A 17,519-nucleotide genomic window follows, 5' to 3' on the forward strand; every position below is an offset into this window, starting at 1 on the left:
CCTTTGGAGATGATCAACCTCCCTCCTTTCCTCCCTCTTTTTCCTTTTACAATACCCTATTATAAAAGCCCTAATCCTCACTTTCACTAAATCCCACCACTCTAACACCCCCTCGCACATAGACCGAAGGCCTTCAAGCCTTCGAAAGAAACAAAAAAATGTGTCGACGAAAGCCTGCTCCTCCAGTACAACCCGATCTAACTTCCAGTACCCCCTACCGAAGAGGCAGACTGGCGACCCCACCTGCAGGAACACCCCGTCGTGATCCGAGAAGAAAACAGGCACCAGTCGCCCAGACAACTGACCCAAAGACCTGGATAGAAAAACGTAGTCGAGCCTCCGCGCAACCCCCCTGGAGTTGCGCCATGTAGGACCGACCATTGCCGGAGTAGTGTGCAGTCCACCATCAACCAGACCATGGCAAGCCATTAGCCCGGTGATGGCACCTGCACTACTATCACCACCTACCCCTAAATCTATATTAAAATCCCCTCCTATCACCAAGTGCCTGTTTGTAACACACAGGGGCGCCAGACAGTCCACCATCTCCCTCCTGTCTGCCGCCACCTGTGGCCCATACACCCCAATTAATCTATACCTAACTTCTCTATACACTACATCTATCCCCAATACTCTACCCTGCATTATGACAAATGTGCTCTCTATCTTAACCTGTCTATTCCCACACAAAATTCCTACTCCTGTTGAGTGCACCCCTCCTATGCCCCAAAAAGATTCCCCCTTATCCCACTCTCTCCTAAATCTAGCCACATCCCCACCATCCCTCAGGTGAACCTCCTGTAAAAAACAGAAATCAAAACCCACCCCTTCTAAAAACTAAACACCGCCCTCCTTTTAACACAATCCCTCAACCCTCTAACATTTAAACTAAAGAAAAGAAATATTCATTTATAACAATACTAAACAACCCTCAACAAATAAACCCAAAAACCAAAGAAAAAAACAGGAGACTCACCCGACGCTCCCCTGTTCCATCCTCACCGGCAGGGACGTCCCTCCTCCTCCTGACGCCCCCCCGTCCTCCTCCATCTCTTGAACCCAGGATGCAGGCATGGTGTTGGGTATCGGATCGCTCTGCATCCCAGGCTCTCCACCCACACCCTCCCCGTAGACTGCCTGGCTGAGGGTAGGGGACCCCAACCCCCCAAACAGGAGCTGGGATCCCCCCTCAGACAAACAGCCCGGGTCCTCCCCCTGGCTTCCCCCCCCCACCACCAGATCCGGGGCCGAGGAGAAGAGCGAAGCCAAACTCATTCTCCTCAACCCCATTCTCTTGGCCCCCCCCTCCCCCTCCCCCTCCCCCTCCCTAACCCAAGTCCTGCTTCCTTTTCTTTTTCTCCTTCTTCCCTTTCTTCTCCTCTTTTACTGGTGTAGGAGGTAGCGGAGAGACACCACCCCTCTCCTCCGCTAGCCCCTCCACCATCTCCCTCAACTCCTCTATCCCCATAATCGCTATCTCCCCACTCCCCCCCCTCCCCAGGTCCCACCCCTCCCCCCCCCCCAGGTCCCCTTATGCACCCCCCCCCCACAGATTCTGCCCCAGTCACCCCCTCCCCCCCCACAGATTCTGCCACAAGCACCCCCTCCCCCCACAGGTCCTGCCCAGGCACCCCCCCCCACAGGTCCTGCCACAACACCCCCTCCCCCCACAGGTCCTGCCACAGGCACCCCCCCCCAGGTCCTGCCACAGGCACCCCCTCCCCCCCACAGGTCCTGCCACAGGCACCCCCACCCCTCCCACAGGTCCCGCCACAGGCACCTCCCCCCCCACAGGTCCTGCTCCAGACCCCACCCCTCCCCCCCTCCCCCCTTCCCCTTTGTTCTTTTTTTTCCTCTCTTTCCTTGTTCTTCTTCCTGCTCCTTTCTCCTCCTCTTTTTTCTTGCCCTCTGGGCCACTCTGATGCCTGAAAAGGCCTCCGTCCCCCCTCTTCTTCCCCCATCCCCCGCTCCTGCTCCCCCTCAGCTGCAGACGCGTATGACCTCTGACGAGCCGGGCACTCACGCCACAGGTGCTGTTGGAGCCACACCCGTGGCACGCCTTGGGCTTGTCACAATCCCTGGCCTCGTGCTCCCAGATCCACAAATTCTGCACTTCTTAGTGCCGCACGAGGCGAGGGTATGACCATAGGCCATACAGCGCCTGCAGAACGGGGGCTGACGTGCGTAGTACAACGTCCCCCTGTCAGCCCCCAGGGAGAACATTGCGGGAGGATGGAGGTAGCCATCCAGACCCTCAGGGTCCTCCCTGAGAAGGGCCTGAACCCCCTCTCCCGTTCCAGAAACCCAAAGAATCCTTGATGGGCCTTCCTGAGGAGACATTGTCCATATATCCCCCCAGAAAGGCCCTCACATCTTCATCCCTGACGTAGGGGTTATACATGTTACCGTGACCAGCCTAAAATTGTTTTTGCCAAACTGGTCACGTCATAATGGCACAGGGGCCTCTTCTCCCAAGCCCTTGCCTTCTTCAACATATCATCATGTTTCCCTCTGTGTAAAAAGTCACATCGTATGCATTCTCCACAGGGTTCCCTTGCAGACATAATACGTCTTTAACCGTCAATTTCAGGATTCCGATTAGGATAGTCCTCCCAAACGTCTCTCTCCCAACTGGCTCCGTCTCTTTGTTGCTCCATGCAAACCTTACTGTATTCGCCAGTCCCATCCCAGGGACCGTTCTTCTTGGATTATTTTCAGTCATTTTGACTAAGGAGAAAACACTCTCTTAACCTCTTCCAAAAACAAAAAAAGAAAAATACAAAAAAAAAAACTTGAAAACAACAAAATTACCGCTTTTCCGCTCCCTGGTTCGACCTTTTGACTCAGCGGGCTTTGGGGCACCTGGGTACCAAGCTTGATCTGAGCCAAAAGGCCGAGAAGCGATAACCCACAAATGGAACCCTGCAACCGCCGGGCCCCCGGGGGCCTCGACAGAACTTAGCGGGTTGGCAAAAGCCGGCTCCTCCCTACCTACCTACCTACCTACCTACCTTTTTCCCCAGCGACAGACAGACAGGCAGGTGTTTTTTGGAAAAAGTCGCTAATGTGTCTTTACGTCACTATCCTGGCCCACTTCTGTCAATTTCTCTTGAAACAAGATAGCGGGCTCTGCAAGAAGCAAAGCACCTCCAAAAATATGTTGAACTCGTAAGTATTCCTCTCCACGGAAGTCTTTAGTAAAAGGCGAAAGGCTTGTGCGTAATGAAGAGAAACCAGAGTCGTATGCAAGTCAGAGGTCGGGGCCCGAGACGCACTCTGTGCACTCTAGGCCGGGTGCCCGCGGGTGCTCCCGCCCGGAACCCACTCTTCCAAGTTTTCGAGGGCTGTGGATAAAGAGAAGGTCAGAGACACAGCGAGAGAGCGAGAGAGAGAGAGAGAGAGAGAGAGAGAGAGAGAGAGAGAGAGAGAGAGAGAGAGAGCACGCACGCACGCACACACACACACACACAATCCTGGCCCAATTTTTTTTTTTTTTTTTTTTTTTTTTTTTTTTTTTTTTAACGAAAATGGCGGGAAACGGGGACCCCATTGAAGAGCGCTTCGCCTTTCTTTCAGTTACAATGTTTCTTTCCTTCTCTTCTTATGCTTGCTAGCTAGCTAGCTAGCTGTTTACATTGCTTTGTGAATGAGTAAGTCGTTTTTTTCCTTGACAACGGGAGAAAAGTGTTGCACCGTTCCCGGAGGTACTGCAATACCGGGTCGATGCGTGGAGCGGACGGAGCAAGCCCCATTTCCGACTCCCTGTTCGAAAAATCCATTTAATATGTAGTCCCCCGATGGGGGACGTATCAGATATTAAACTGATAAGAACAGATACTACACTTGATCTGAGCCAAAAGGCCGAGAAGCGATAACCCACAAATGGAACCCTGCAACCGCCGGGCCCCCGGGGGCCTCGACAGAACTTAGCGGGTTGGCAAAAGCCGGCTCCTCCCTACCTACCCACCCATACCTACCTACCTTTTTCCCCAGCGACAGACAGACAGACAGACAGGTGTTTTTTAGGTGTTTTTGGAAAAAGTCGCTAATGTGTCTTTACCTCACTATCCTGGCCCACTTCTGTCAATTTCTCTTGAAACAAGATAGCGGGCTCTGCAAGAAGCAAAGCACCTCCAAAAATATGTTGAACTCGTAAGTATTCCTCTCCACGGAAGTCTTTAGTAAAAGGCGAAAGGCTTGTGCGTAATGAAGAGAAACCAGAGTCGTATGCAAGTCAGAGGTCGGGGCCCGAGACGCCCTCTGTGCACTCTAGGCCGGGTGCCCGCGGGTGCTTGCTCCCGCCCGGAACCCACTTTTCCAAGTTTTCGAGGGCTGTGGATAAAGAGAAGGTCAGAGACAGAGACACAGCGAGAGAGAGAGAGAGAGAGAGAGAGAGAGAGAGAGAGAGAGAGAGAGAGACACACACACACACACACACACACACAATCCTGGCCCAATTTTTTTTTTTTTTTTTTTTTTTTTTTTTAACGAAAATGGCGGGAAACGGGGACCCCATTGAAGAGCGCTTCGCCTTTCTTTCAGTTACAATGTTTCTTTCCTTCTCTTCTTATGCTTGCTAGCTAGCTAGCTAGCTAGCTGTTTACATTGCTTTGTGAATGAGTAAGTAGTTTTCCTTGACAACGGGAGAAAAGTGTTGCACCGTTCCCGGAGGTACTGCAATACCGGGTCGATGCGTGGAGCGGACGGAGCAAGCCCCATTTCCGACTCCCTGTTCGAAAAATCCATTTAATATGTAGTCCCCCGATGGGGGACGTATCAGATATTAAACTGATAAGAACAGATGATGATTAAAAGATTTTATTACTGCTCAAAAACATAAGCATAATAAACAATCCATCAACAATGCTGATATCATCAATAACAATAAATAATCTATATCAACCAACTCAACACAAGGCATTTGTCATTACAAAACAAAGGAATCCCCAATGTAATACTCACGGGAGCATCTTTCCTCCCCTCACTACTCACAAAAACTACATATCTAATTGTTACTGCTCAAAACAAAACATCATCAACACAAATAAAGTCAACAGAAGGCATTTGAAATTACAACACAAATGAAATCTCAAATAAACACTCAGGGGAGCACCTTCCCTCTCCCTCAATACACACATAAACTACATACCTAAAACCCAACCTTTCCCTATCTCGCTATACCTAACCTATTCCCTTTACCACAGCCCTAAACCCCCCTTCCACCTCTCCCGGGCAGCATGCTGCCCCCACTTCCTCTCCTCCCTCTTCATCCTCCCCCTCACGTTTCCTTCCACTCTCCTCACTATCCCCTCCACTCCCCAATCTCTCCCTGTCTTAACAAAGTTCTGCCTGGCTTCCCAAAGCCCCTGTTTAAAGAGACTTATGAGAAGCCAGAGCAGAAACCTATCCCTACCCGTACCACTCGCTCTCCCTACACCTCTCTCCACCCTTGCCCAAGTTACAACAAAATCCCCTCTTACCTTTCCTAACAACACCTGTGCCCTAGCCCATACTACTCCGGCAAAGGCACAGTCCCAAAAGACATGGCGCACAGTCTCCTCCCTGCCACAAGTGGATCTTGGACAGGTGGGGGATCGCGCCAAGCTATGCCGGTACATGATGGATCGTACCGGCAAGCACTTGTGGAGGCCCAACCAATTCAGGTCCTTGAGCCTGTTGTCCAGGCCACGCGCCTGCACTCCCTCCCAGACCACCGACGAGATGCCCGCTACAGGCGCAGGGCTCCCTGCCTGCCTGACCTCCTCGTACAGGTGCCTGTGGTCTAAACCTACTCGGGCCACTTCAACCTCGGGGTGCGCACGCAGCCACTTGGCCGCATGGCCAAAGTGCCACGGCAGCTGTTCCGCCCGAGGACCCGTGTTAGACCACACCATTACGCTTCTCGCCTGGTATGAGAAGAACACCCGCAGGAAGTAACCGGACGGGTGTATTACCGGATGAGCAAGCTCTGTCAACAAAAAGGAAACAAAAATTGAGTCCAGCTTGAGGGGGAAATGTGGTACCCCCCTACCTCCCTCCCCGATGGGGCAAAGCATGCGTGCCCTGGCGACCCACTCGTACCTGCCACCCCACATGAACTGAAACACAAGCCTCACTAGAGGCCTCCTCAGACAAGCCGGCAATGGGTAGATGTACGCCAAATACAAAAGAGATGGCAACACATCCACCTTGAGGACCAGAACTTTGCCTATAAAGGACAAAGATCTAGCCCTCCACATCGCTAGCTTCCTCTTTACCACTGCGATACCCATGTTCCAGTTCAGCGTCGCTGAGCCGGAGGTCTCAAAATGAACCCCGAGAATCCTCAGGGCCCCGTTACAGAGAGATAACCCCCCGGGTACATCCGTCCTACCACGCCATCTTCCGAAAAACTTAACGGTAGATTTAGCGTGGTTAAGAACCGCTCCCGACGCTCGGGTGAAGTCCCCAATAATGGCAAGGGACCTTGTCAGGCACGAGTCCTTGCAAAGAAGCAAGGAAGTGTCGTCGGCGTACTGCGTCAACTTGACGCGTAGACCGCCGCTTCCAGGGATTAGCAAGCCCTCCACCCCTGTGTCTGCCCTAATGGCAGCCCCCAGAGGCTCCATGTACAGAACGAAGAGGAGAGCCGAGAGCGGGCACCCCTGCCTGACCCCTGACGAGAGGTCAAAAACGTCACCCATGTGACCGTTTACGCTGACCCGGCACCCCGCTCCGACATATAAAGTACGGATCCATCCTATAAACTTTTCCCCAAATCCTAACCTACCTAACACCCTGTAAAGAAAGGATCTATTCACGCGATCAAAGGCTTTCGCCTGATCTAGCGCTGCTACCATTAAAGGCAGCCCTCTATCTTCTACCCAAGCGATGGAGTCCCTGACCAACTGCAGGTTCCACCTGATAGAGCGACCCTCTACCCCGCACGTCTGATCCTCATGGACGACGTAGGGAAGGGCTGTGCGCAACCGATCCGCTAGGACCTTTGCAAGCAACTTGTAGTCTACACACAGCATGGTCAATGGCCGCCAGTTGCCAAGGTCTGTGGCGTCCCCCTTCTTGTAAAGAAGTGACAGCACACCGACGGCCATTGATCCTCCCGGGACTCCCGTCTCGAGGATGGCCTTCAAGACTTCGAGGACCACCGGTCCGAGTATCCCCCAAAACTTGAGGTAAAACTCGGCCGGCAGCCCATCCATCCCAGGTACCTTCCCTTTTCCCATCCTCCTGAGGGCGCTCTCAACCTCTTCTAGTGAGATCTGAGCCTCCATCGCTTCTCTAATGTCCTCCGGCAATTGCCGGGACAAGTGTTCTAAGAACACACTTCCCTGTTCTACATCTACTTCCCTCTCCTTAAAGAACCCTCGGAAATGTTCAGTAGTCACTCTGACCATCTCCTCCGGCTCTCTAGCTACACTACCATTTTCTTCCCTGACCCCGTACATTACTTTCCTACTCTGTCTATCCCTAACCGATTTAAAGAACATAGCGGAACAAGTCTCGTTATGTTCTAAAAAGCCACTATGCGCACGCTCCAGGAAAGCTCGAGCCTTCCGCTCCTGCAGCTCCCTGAGTTGCGCCTTCAGGGCAGTGGATCTCTCCCAGTCGACCGACCCGCCGAGGTTGCCTGCCTCGTACTCGAGCTCGAGCAACCTTTGGATATGATCCACCTCCCTCCTTTCCTCCCTTTTTCTCCTCTTACAATATCCTATAATAAAGACCCTAATCCTTACCTTGACTAAGTCCCACCACTCTAACACCCCCTCGCACATGGACCGGAGGCCTTCAAGCCCCCGAAACACACCAATAAAGGCATTAACGAAAGCTTGCTCATCCAGCACATCCCGATCTAATTTCCAGTACCCCCTACCGAAGAGGCAGACTGGAGAACTCACCTGCAGGAGCACCCCGTCGTGATCCGAAAAGAAGACAGGCAACAGCCGACCAGACAACTGACCCAAAGACCTTGATAGAAAAATGTAGTCGAGCCTCCGCGCAACCCCCCTGGAGTTGCGCCATGTAGGACCGACCATTGCCGGAGTAGTGTGCAGGCCACCATCCACCAGACCATGGCAAGCCATTAGCCCGGTGATGGCGCCTGCACTGCTATCCCCCCCTATCCCTAAATCTATATTAAAATCCCCCCCTATCACCAACTGCCTATTTGTGGCACACAGGGGCGTCAGACAGTCCACCATCTCCCTTCTGTCTGCCGCCGCCTGTGGCCCGTACACCCCAACTAACCTATACCTACAATCCCTTAATGTGACATCCACCCCCAAAACCCTCCCTTGCATAACGACAAAATAATCCTCAACCTTAATCTCCCTATTCCCACACAAAATCCCTACCCCCGAAGAGTGAACCCCCCCTATACCCCAAACTGATTCCCCCTTATCCCACTCCCTCTTAAACCTCACAACATCCCCTCTATCCCTTAGGTGAACCTCCTGCAAAAAACAAAAATCAAAACCTACACCCTCTAAAAAACTAAACACCGCCCTCCTTTTAACATAGTCCCTTAAACCCCTTACATTTAAACTAAACAAATTTAACATAATGTTCTATTATAAACCATAACACAAAAATTATCGCTTTTTCAAAAATAACCCAAAAACAACCACAACCAAACAGGAGGCTCACCTGATGCTCCCCTGGTCCATCGCACCCGACAGGGACGTCCCCTCCTCCCCTGACGTCCCCCTGTCCACCTCCATCCCTCCAACCCAGGTAAGGTGTTAGGGTTTGGAGTACCCTGCATCCCGGGCTCCCCACCAGCTTCCTCCCTGAAATCGTCCAAGCTGAGGTTAGGGGACCCCATCTCCTCAAAGAGGATTTGGGAACCCCCAGCCAAACAGTCCTGATCCACTCCCAGGGATTCACCCTCCCCCAAGTGCTGAGGGGCTGCCGCAAACAGTGAGGACAAAGTCCATCCTCCTCAGTGCCAATCCTTGTTACCCCCCCCCCCCCCCCTCTCCCCCACACTCCTCCCCCTCTTCCCTTTCTTCTTCTTTTTTTTTGGAAGAGGTAGAAGAGGTGTCCAGGCGTAGATTGCGGGGAGACAGCCCCCCAGCTCATCCGCCATCTCCCTTATCTGTCCACTAGGAGATAATGGACGTGCAGTCCCCCACTCCCCCCTCCCCCACCTTGGTCCCTGCCACAGGCCCCCTCCCCCCACAGATCCTGCCACAGGCCCCCTCCCCCCACGGCCCTGCCACAGGCCCCCCCCACAGGTCCTACCACAGGAACCCCCTCCCCCCGTTGATCTTTCACACTCTTCCTTCTTCTTTCTTTCTCCTCCCGCTGTCACTCCTTTCTCTTCTTCTTTCTTTTTGCTCTCTGGGCCAGCCGTCTGCGCCTGAAAAGGCCGTCCTTCCCCTCCTCTTCTTCCCCCATCCCCCTCTCCTGCCCTCCCCCCAGCTGCAGACGTGTATGACCTCTGCCTGGCCGGGCACTCCCGCCACAGGTGTGCAGATGAGCCACACCCGTGGCACGCCTTAGGCACTTTGCAGTCCCTCGCCTCGTGCTCCCCAGATCCACAATACCTACACTTCCTTGTGTCACACGAGGCGAGGATATGACCGTAGGCCATACAACGCCTGCAAAACGGAGGCTGACGGGCATAATATAAAGTTCCCCTGTCAGCCCCCAGGGAGAACATCGCCGGGGGATGGAGGAAACCATCCTGCCCCTCTGGGTCCTCCCTGAGCAACGTCTGGAAAACTCTCTTCCCAGTCCAGAAGCCCAGGGAGTCCCTGATGTAGTCTTGCCGACGATACATTGTCCATATAGCGTCCCAAGAACGATCTCACTTCCTCATCAGTCACATGGGGTTGTACATGTTGACTGTGACCAGCCTGAAATTGCTCTTTCCCAGGCTGGTCACCTCGTAATGGCTCATGGGCCTCTCCTTGCCCACCTCTCTCACCTTCTTCAGTATCTCCTCGAACTTCTTCTCCTTGTGGAGCGTTACATCAAAGGATGCCTCCGCTTGGTTCACCTGGAGGCACATCACGTCTCCTACCTCCAACTTCAGGGTTCCCATCAGTATTGACCTTCCGAAGGTTTCCCTCCCGAAAGGTTCCACCTCCTTGTTCCTCCAGGCAAACCTCAACGTGTTCGCGATCCCGATCCCAGGCATCCTTGGTGAGGAAAACTTCGCCATTTTCTGTAGAAAGAGAATAAAATGTATATCTTTTCCGCACAACTTTGTTTTTCCGCCCTCTTCGGCTTTTGACTAAGCGGTCATGGCACCTCAGTGCCCAACTTGAACTTAGCCAAAAGGCCGAGAAGCGATAACCCACAAATGGAACCCTGCAACCGCCGGGCCCCCGGGGGTCTCGACATAACTCAGCGGGTTGGCAAAAGCCGGCTCCTCCCTCCCTCCCCACTATTTAATATATTTGAATGTATTGTATATTTAGTATGCAACAAGTGCACTGCATTCCGGTGCAATTGATGTTAGACTATAAATGTGTATTTGTTAAAGTGAAATAGTAAATGTGAAAATAGAAAAAAGAAACTCATATTGATCTATGACTTTAGTAAAGTTCTTACCATAGGTTTTGGGCTGGACGACACATCAGCTTTGATGACCTGAAATAAGTGAACCAAGACAACAATTAGACATCCATTACATCTTGGTAGTTAAGAGACACTGTCTGCATTACAACATATTGCATGACAGGGTAGTGAATTGCTCATCATCCTGGATCTTCCAAAATGGGTGGTAATTTCATCTAGCATCTTAAAAAAAAAAGTTCCTCACCTGTGTTGTCCATGGCCAGTCAGAATCACTGTAACTATAAGTCAACTCTTCGCCAGCTACAATATCTCGAGTCGCGAAGAGGCACAAGTATGGCTCATCGTTTGCTTGTATGGCCTTCATTTTGAGATTGTGTCTTTTGTGATCATCATTAACGAGTCTCCCAAGGGAGGAGTCCTCTTCAGATGAATCAATGCTGCATAGAAACATAACATATCACAGTTTAATGAAGATATTGCAGCACAGGGTTTATATTTCAGAAAAGGGACAGAAAAGTCCCTAACGCGTTGTTTAAAAAAAGGAGTGCAGATGCTCTGATAGCGAACCAGTTGGTTTGAAGACTAACATTTTTCCTCACTGTTTAGGTCAGGGACAAGGTCAAATTAGGATCTGGGCCTGAGACAGGCCTACAGTGCCACCAACCATTAAAATGTCTGTCTCCATTTGAATGTTGTTGCTTTTTTAAGATCTCAAAAGGTAGTAATGTGTTTGTTTTCTTCTCATCAATCCTACTTACCACCATGTTCTTCCTCTCCATTGAAAAAAAACACCTTTTCAGAATCATTGTACTGATCAGCTCAGACCTCGCTATCCTGTTGTGTAAGCAGTTCACCTCGGTACTCCACAACAAAGTCTCCTTTGGATATGAATTCAGTGGCAAAAACTCCTCGTCCTTAGCAGACAAAAATTACAAGCATTAGGAGATATTGCATTGTGCTTGTCAATTATTACAGAGAATAATCCACTCTGGTCACATGATCACCCCATTCAACTTGCCAAGCTTCGCCAAAAACAACTGCTCCTATAAAGTGAACTCACACTGTCTAAAAGTGATCCCACACATATCACCGCCAATCAAAATGAGGTTCAAGTGTGCAGCAGGGGGTTTGGGGAGGGGGATGCACTGATCTGTCGGTTTCAAGAGGCTAGATTCAGTTGTCACTCTTACTTTGTCTTCTAAACCAATGATTTGTTTTCAAGGTGGGCCTTTTCAGGTGGAAGGAGATTTCAGATGGAGCATCGTGTGACTGTAGTGAACCTTTAAGAATCCTATGACCATAATACAAAGACATGGCAAACTATTCCTTTAAACCTTTTTCCTGGGTGACTGTGCCCATATATCCCAATTCACCGTTTCCCACTAACCTCTAAAATATACATCTGATTCATAGCTGTCATATTTAGGACTCCCAGAAATATATTCAATATTCACCTTACCTTTAAAGAATTTTATAAAACACTGGTAAAGTACTGGCTTATCAATGTTTGATCTTATGTGATGCTCTGCATCCTCCATGGGCTGGAGCAGTCTGGAAGATCTCTCCATAAGGCCAACTCAAATCTATCCTTAATCTGTGAAATAAAGCAGACATTATAAACTGGGTAGTTTGGGTCCTGGATGTTGATTGGCTGGTATATTTAAGCAATAAGGCACCTCGGGGGTTTGTGGTATATGGCCAATATACCACGGCTAAGGGCTGTAACCAGGCACTCCGCGTTGCCTCTTGCATAAGAACAGTCCTGCTTAAATATACCAAGGCAGAAACTCAGAAAATCAACATTCATGGCTTAAACCACAATTTATAAGAGACATAATGTTTGTTAGATGATATGTATATTTGTTGTTTGACTACAAAACAAGCACGTTAGAAGCAGTAAAAAAAAAAAATATCATACTTTCTTTCTTCCACTCTGCCATGAGATGCAAGGTGAGGTGCACAACACCTGGTTGCAAGCTAGCCAACTTTAGCTAGCTAAACTAACAATGCGCCATCTAATGTTATCAAACTATTACCTTAGACCTACTCAAGTTTATCTATGGGGATCACGTGTCGCATTTAGCTGTCAATGCATGTTACTTATAACCACACTGATAGAATTGACTGAAATAGCTATCCATTAATATCAACACTTAGCTAACCAAGCTACCCGCCCAAATGTCAACAAAAATGGCTCACTAGTGCATTAGCTAGATAGCTTGTTTGTTGCTGATGCTAGCTCACTAACTACTAACTAGGCTAACATAGTTCATAAACCAATACAAATGATTTATGGCGGTGGAATTGTACTACAGCATGAAAATAACATTATATTACTCACCTTTTTTTTAGGGACAGCGGTGACCTGCATTTGGCACGCGCTTCTCCAGATGAAAGTGATTTTCCCTCTCTGGCTCTGGGGGAGGGGCAATTACAACGTGGGGACAGAGATAGTCATATAGGACACGTGTCACCATAGTGGTGTGTGTGCATCTGTCAAGGCTCTGGAATCCTATAAAATGTTGATATTTCAGTTGTGTAGTAAATATTATATAGACCTAAGAAGTAGGCTAATACATTGCAAAATGAATGCATTTCGCCTAGGCCTATAGGTCATAGGAAACCTCAAGACACCAAAATGGAAATTTTAAGGATTCAGAAATTGTATTGATTGATCCAAACACATAGAAATAAGGTCAATAGGCCTTGACTATTTTCTGACATAGGAAGGGCTGGCTTACTGGGGCTATTGCCCCTGGGCCCCATATATACAGTATGTAGTATATATTTATTTTTTACTGCAACCGCTAACCACAGGGGGATTCAGGTGCCCACTCTCAATGAGTGTTGAGGCCTGCTGCTGCGGCCACTTTGTTATTTGTCAGATGGGGAGGAGAGGAGGTAGGGGGGCCACTTGGGTAATTGATTAATAAAAATATATAAACTGCATAATAAATAAATGTGACTAGTAAATTGTGTGACTCAGGAGCTGGGACCAAGCCCGTAAGGGACCCAAGGGGCAAAATAAATACTTTTTACAATTATTATTATTTTTTAATCCAACCTCAGGAGCCCGTTCTCAATGTTTAAAAACTTATTTTCCACCATAATTTGCAAATAAATTCATTAAAAATCATACAATGTGATTTTCTGGATTTTTTTCCCTCATTTTGTCTGTCATAGTTGAAGTGTACCTATGATGAAAATTACAGGCCTCTCATCTTTTTAAGTCGGAGAACTTGCACAATTGGTCGCTGACTAAATACTTTTTTTCCCCACTGTAGGTAGGGGTAAAGTGACTTTGCATATATAATAAACAGCAAGTAGTGGCAGTGTAAAAACAAAGGGGGGGTTGGGTTAATGCAAATAGTCTGGGTGGCCATTTTACTAATTGTTAATCAGTCTTATGGCTTGGGGGTAGAATCTGTTAAGGAGTACTTTTGGACCTAGACTTTGTGCTTCGGTACCGCTTGCCGTGCAGTTGTCGAGAGAACAGTCTATGACATGGGTGACTGGAGTCTTTCACAATTTTTAGGGCCTTCCTCTGACAACGCCTGGTATAGAGGTCCTGGATGTGAGGAAGCTTGGCCCCAGTGATGTACTGAGCCATACGCACTACCCTCTGTAGTGACTTAAGGTCGGATACCGATCAGTTGCCATACCAGGCAGTGATGCTCTAAATGGTGCATCCTTTTGAGGATCTGGGGACTCATGCCAAATATTTTCAGTCTCCTAAAGGGGGAATAGGCATTGTCGGGCCCTCTTCCGGACTGTCTTGCTGTGTTTGGACCATAATAGTTTGTTGGTGAGGTGGACACCAAGAAACTAGAAGCTCTAGACCCGCCCTCCTTTTCCTGTAGATCAGATCCTTTGTCTTGCTTTCATTGAGGGTGGAGGTTGTTGTCCAGGCACCACACTGCCAGGTCTCTGATCTCTTCCCTATAGGCTGTCTCTTCGTTGACGGTGATCAGGCCTACCACTGTTTTGTCGTCAGCAAACTTAATGATGGTGTTGGAGCCGAGCTTGACCACGCAGTCATGGGTGAACAGGGAGTACAGGGAGGGACTTAGCATGCACCCCTGAGGGGCACCCATGTTGAGGATCAGCTTGCAGATGTGTTGTTGCCTACCCTTACCACCTGGGTGCGGCCCGTCAGGTGGTCCAGGATACAGTTGCAGAGGGAGGTGTTTAGTCCCAGGGTCCTTAACTTAGTAATGAGCTTTGTGGGCACTACGGTGTTGAACTCTGAGCTGTAGTCAATGAACAGTATTCTCACATAGGTGATCATTTTGTCCAGGTGGGAAAGGGCAGTGTGGAATGCAATTGAGTTTGCGTCATCTGTGGATATGTTGGGGCGGTATCTGAATTGGAGTGGGTCTAGGGTTTCCGGGATGAAGATGTTCATGTGAGCCATGACCAGCCTTTCAAAGCACTTCATGGCTACCGACGTGAGTGCTACGGGCGGTAGTCATTTAGGCAGGTTACCTTAGCGTTCTTGGGCACAGGGACTAAGGGTGGTCTGTAGGTATTACAGACTTGGTCAGGGAGAGGTTTAAAATGTCAGCGAAGACAGTTGCCAGCTGGTTGGCACATGCTCTGAGTAAACAAGTTTCTGTCCGATAGTTCTTTGAGTGACCCCGTAACAACGCACGGAAAAAGTTAATTTTCAGCACATTCAGGTTGCTGCTCAGGCTCAGAATAACCTATCGAGCCGAAACTCGGGATTTGGGGTCACCTCAGCTAGGCCTAAAAATAATGTCAGAACTGGACCCTCAGCTAGAAGGTAACTACGTGTTTTAAGTTTTTAATATGGTTTAAACAGAAGTCGCTGTGAATTTTGGGCCTGCTCTGAAATATGTGATAGTTGGCTTCTAAACGTGTTGGACAAAGTAGGTTTGATGTCAATATGTATCAGTTTGGTGACAGAATGATATCTTATTGAGTGAGGGACGCTGACTTGATGGCTGACTTTAGTCCATTTCCAATAAGTTTAAACAGTGATGAACCATCACAAAATGGACAGACTGAAATCAACATTAAAAGTGTTGGCAAATGGCATCATCGTAATCTCTAGGCCGTGCCGAGTTCAAGGAGATGCTCCACTTGACCGTAGCTTGCTCTGTCTGACTGCAGCGGCCGTGCAAATAGCCCAGAAGCCTGACTAGTAGTGATTTAATGATGCTTTGGACATAATGCATCCTCTGGGACACACAGAGACATGCCATTTTCGAAGGGCTGATCAGGGCGAGGTTGGGGTGGACAATAAACAGTTATTCTAGCTGCGTGCACCGGTTCGTGTAGTCTGACACCTCTGAGTTTCTCCATAAGGATAACATGGGTTTACAGGTTATGCTCTAACTTCTTCTGTGCAGGCGAATTTCAACTCCTTCAAGTAATTTTGCCAAGTGTTCAGGGTCACCTGTACCTCTACAGATATCAACATGAAAAGATTGAATGTTCCCCTTCATATCATAAAGGGGAAACGTGAACTTTAAAATCAAATAGGGCAGAAATCCCCAAATAGGGAGGCTTAATTCATCACAGCAATGGAAGCAAATGGCATCACCATCACCTACCCCAATGAGGATATGTGTTTACTTTCAGCTTTCAGCTTTTGAAGGGTTAAAAAGGTCACATTTTTCCAAAATGTCTTATGTGTGATTAGGCAACCCTCACAAACTCTAAATCAGTCATTCCTCCCATCGGATGTACAAGAAAAAACTCTCACACACACACAGCTAGGATGGAGTGACACAGTGCCGGGGCATAAAAACACACAGAGCCTGCAATGGCATCACCATAATCTCTAAGCCATGCCGAGTTCAATGAGATGGCCCGCTTGACCGTAGCTCACTCACTCAGTCTGACCACAGCGACCGTGCAAAACAGTAGGCCCAAAATGTACTCTGGCCTAAATTTCAGGTGCTTTGGGTGACAGCGGCAGAACCATTAGGGTTAGAAGCACAATTCAACCTCAGGAACTTTCCTAAGGTCCTCCTGATCTGTGCAAGCCTAACCATGACCATGTGGCATTAACTCTTAACAGTGAAAACCGAGTGTTTACATCAAACAGTTTGCAATGACTTCTCTCCCCATAGGATTGTATTGCCTGCTCCCCTAAATTCAACCTGAAGTCTATGTGGGTTAAGAATGTCTTATGAACCTGTCTTCGATGACAATCCATCAGGCCACTATGAGGTCTACCTGTGTTTATTATAAGCTTCCTGGAGCAACCGGAAGCTGTTAAAATCACCTAAGGTGTTGTGATATACTAAACCTGCATTTTGTGAAAAACAGTGCATTCAACCCTGTGTAAATCAGTCAGTTATTAACTAACGTAAAGACTTTAAACTCAGGATTCTGTAAAAGCCTTCCTCGGCGAGGATTGGTGTTTGCCTTCAGCTTCCTGTGCCAACTGGAAGTGCCTTAAATTGGGGTCACAGGGGCTGTTTCGAAGGGGTAAAAAGGTCACATCTTTCCAAAACTTCATATGTGTGATTAGGCAACCCTCGTGAACTGTAAATCAGTCATTCCTCCCATCAGATTTCCAAGAAAAACTCACACACACAGCAAGGACAGAGTGACACTGTAACGGTTGTCTTGGATGGAAGAAGGAGAGGACCAAAGCGCAGCGTGGTTAGTGTTCATCTTTTTAATAAACAACTGAACACTTCAAAAATACAAAACAACAAAGTGACAACCGAAACAGTTCTATCTGGTGCAGACACACAAAGACTGAAAATAACCACCCACAAAACACAAAGGAAAACAAGCTACCTAAATATGGTTCTCAATCAGGGACAACGATAGACAGCTGCCTCTGATTGAGAACCATATCAGGCCAAACACAGAAATAGAAAATATAGAAAAACTAACAGACTGCCCACCCCAACTCATGCCCTGACCATACTAAATAAAGACAAAACAAAGGAATAAAGGTCAGAACGTGACAGACACAGTGTGGGGCTTAAAGACACACAGAGCCTGCAACAGTT

At 48.7% G+C, this 17,519-nt stretch overlaps 3 non-coding genes and 1 pseudogene across 3 annotated transcripts; all 4 read right to left on the reverse strand.

Annotated features, from left to right (window-relative positions):
* Window positions 1–3,125: 3,125 nt before the first annotated feature.
* On the reverse strand, window positions 3,126–3,242 carry LOC135573826 (U5 spliceosomal RNA). Its single transcript, XR_010464959.1, has one exon. It is a non-coding gene; the product is annotated as a U5 spliceosomal RNA (small nuclear RNA).
* Window positions 3,243–3,682: 440 nt separating this feature from the next.
* LOC135573836 (U2 spliceosomal RNA) lies at window positions 3,683–3,873 on the reverse strand. Its single transcript, XR_010464966.1, has one exon. It is a non-coding gene; the product is annotated as a U2 spliceosomal RNA (small nuclear RNA).
* A 236-nt stretch (window positions 3,874–4,109) lies between these two features.
* LOC135573827 (U5 spliceosomal RNA) lies at window positions 4,110–4,226 on the reverse strand. Its single transcript, XR_010464960.1, has one exon. It is a non-coding gene; the product is annotated as a U5 spliceosomal RNA (small nuclear RNA).
* Window positions 4,227–4,649: 423 nt separating this feature from the next.
* Window positions 4,650–4,817, reverse strand: LOC115124568 (U2 spliceosomal RNA; annotated as a pseudogene).
* Window positions 4,818–17,519: the final 12,702 nt, after the last annotated feature.

Source organism: Oncorhynchus nerka, linkage group LG10 (genome assembly GCF_034236695.1).
Source record: "Oncorhynchus nerka isolate Pitt River linkage group LG10, Oner_Uvic_2.0, whole genome shotgun sequence".
NCBI classification, from domain to species: domain Eukaryota; kingdom Metazoa; phylum Chordata; class Actinopteri; order Salmoniformes; family Salmonidae; genus Oncorhynchus; species Oncorhynchus nerka.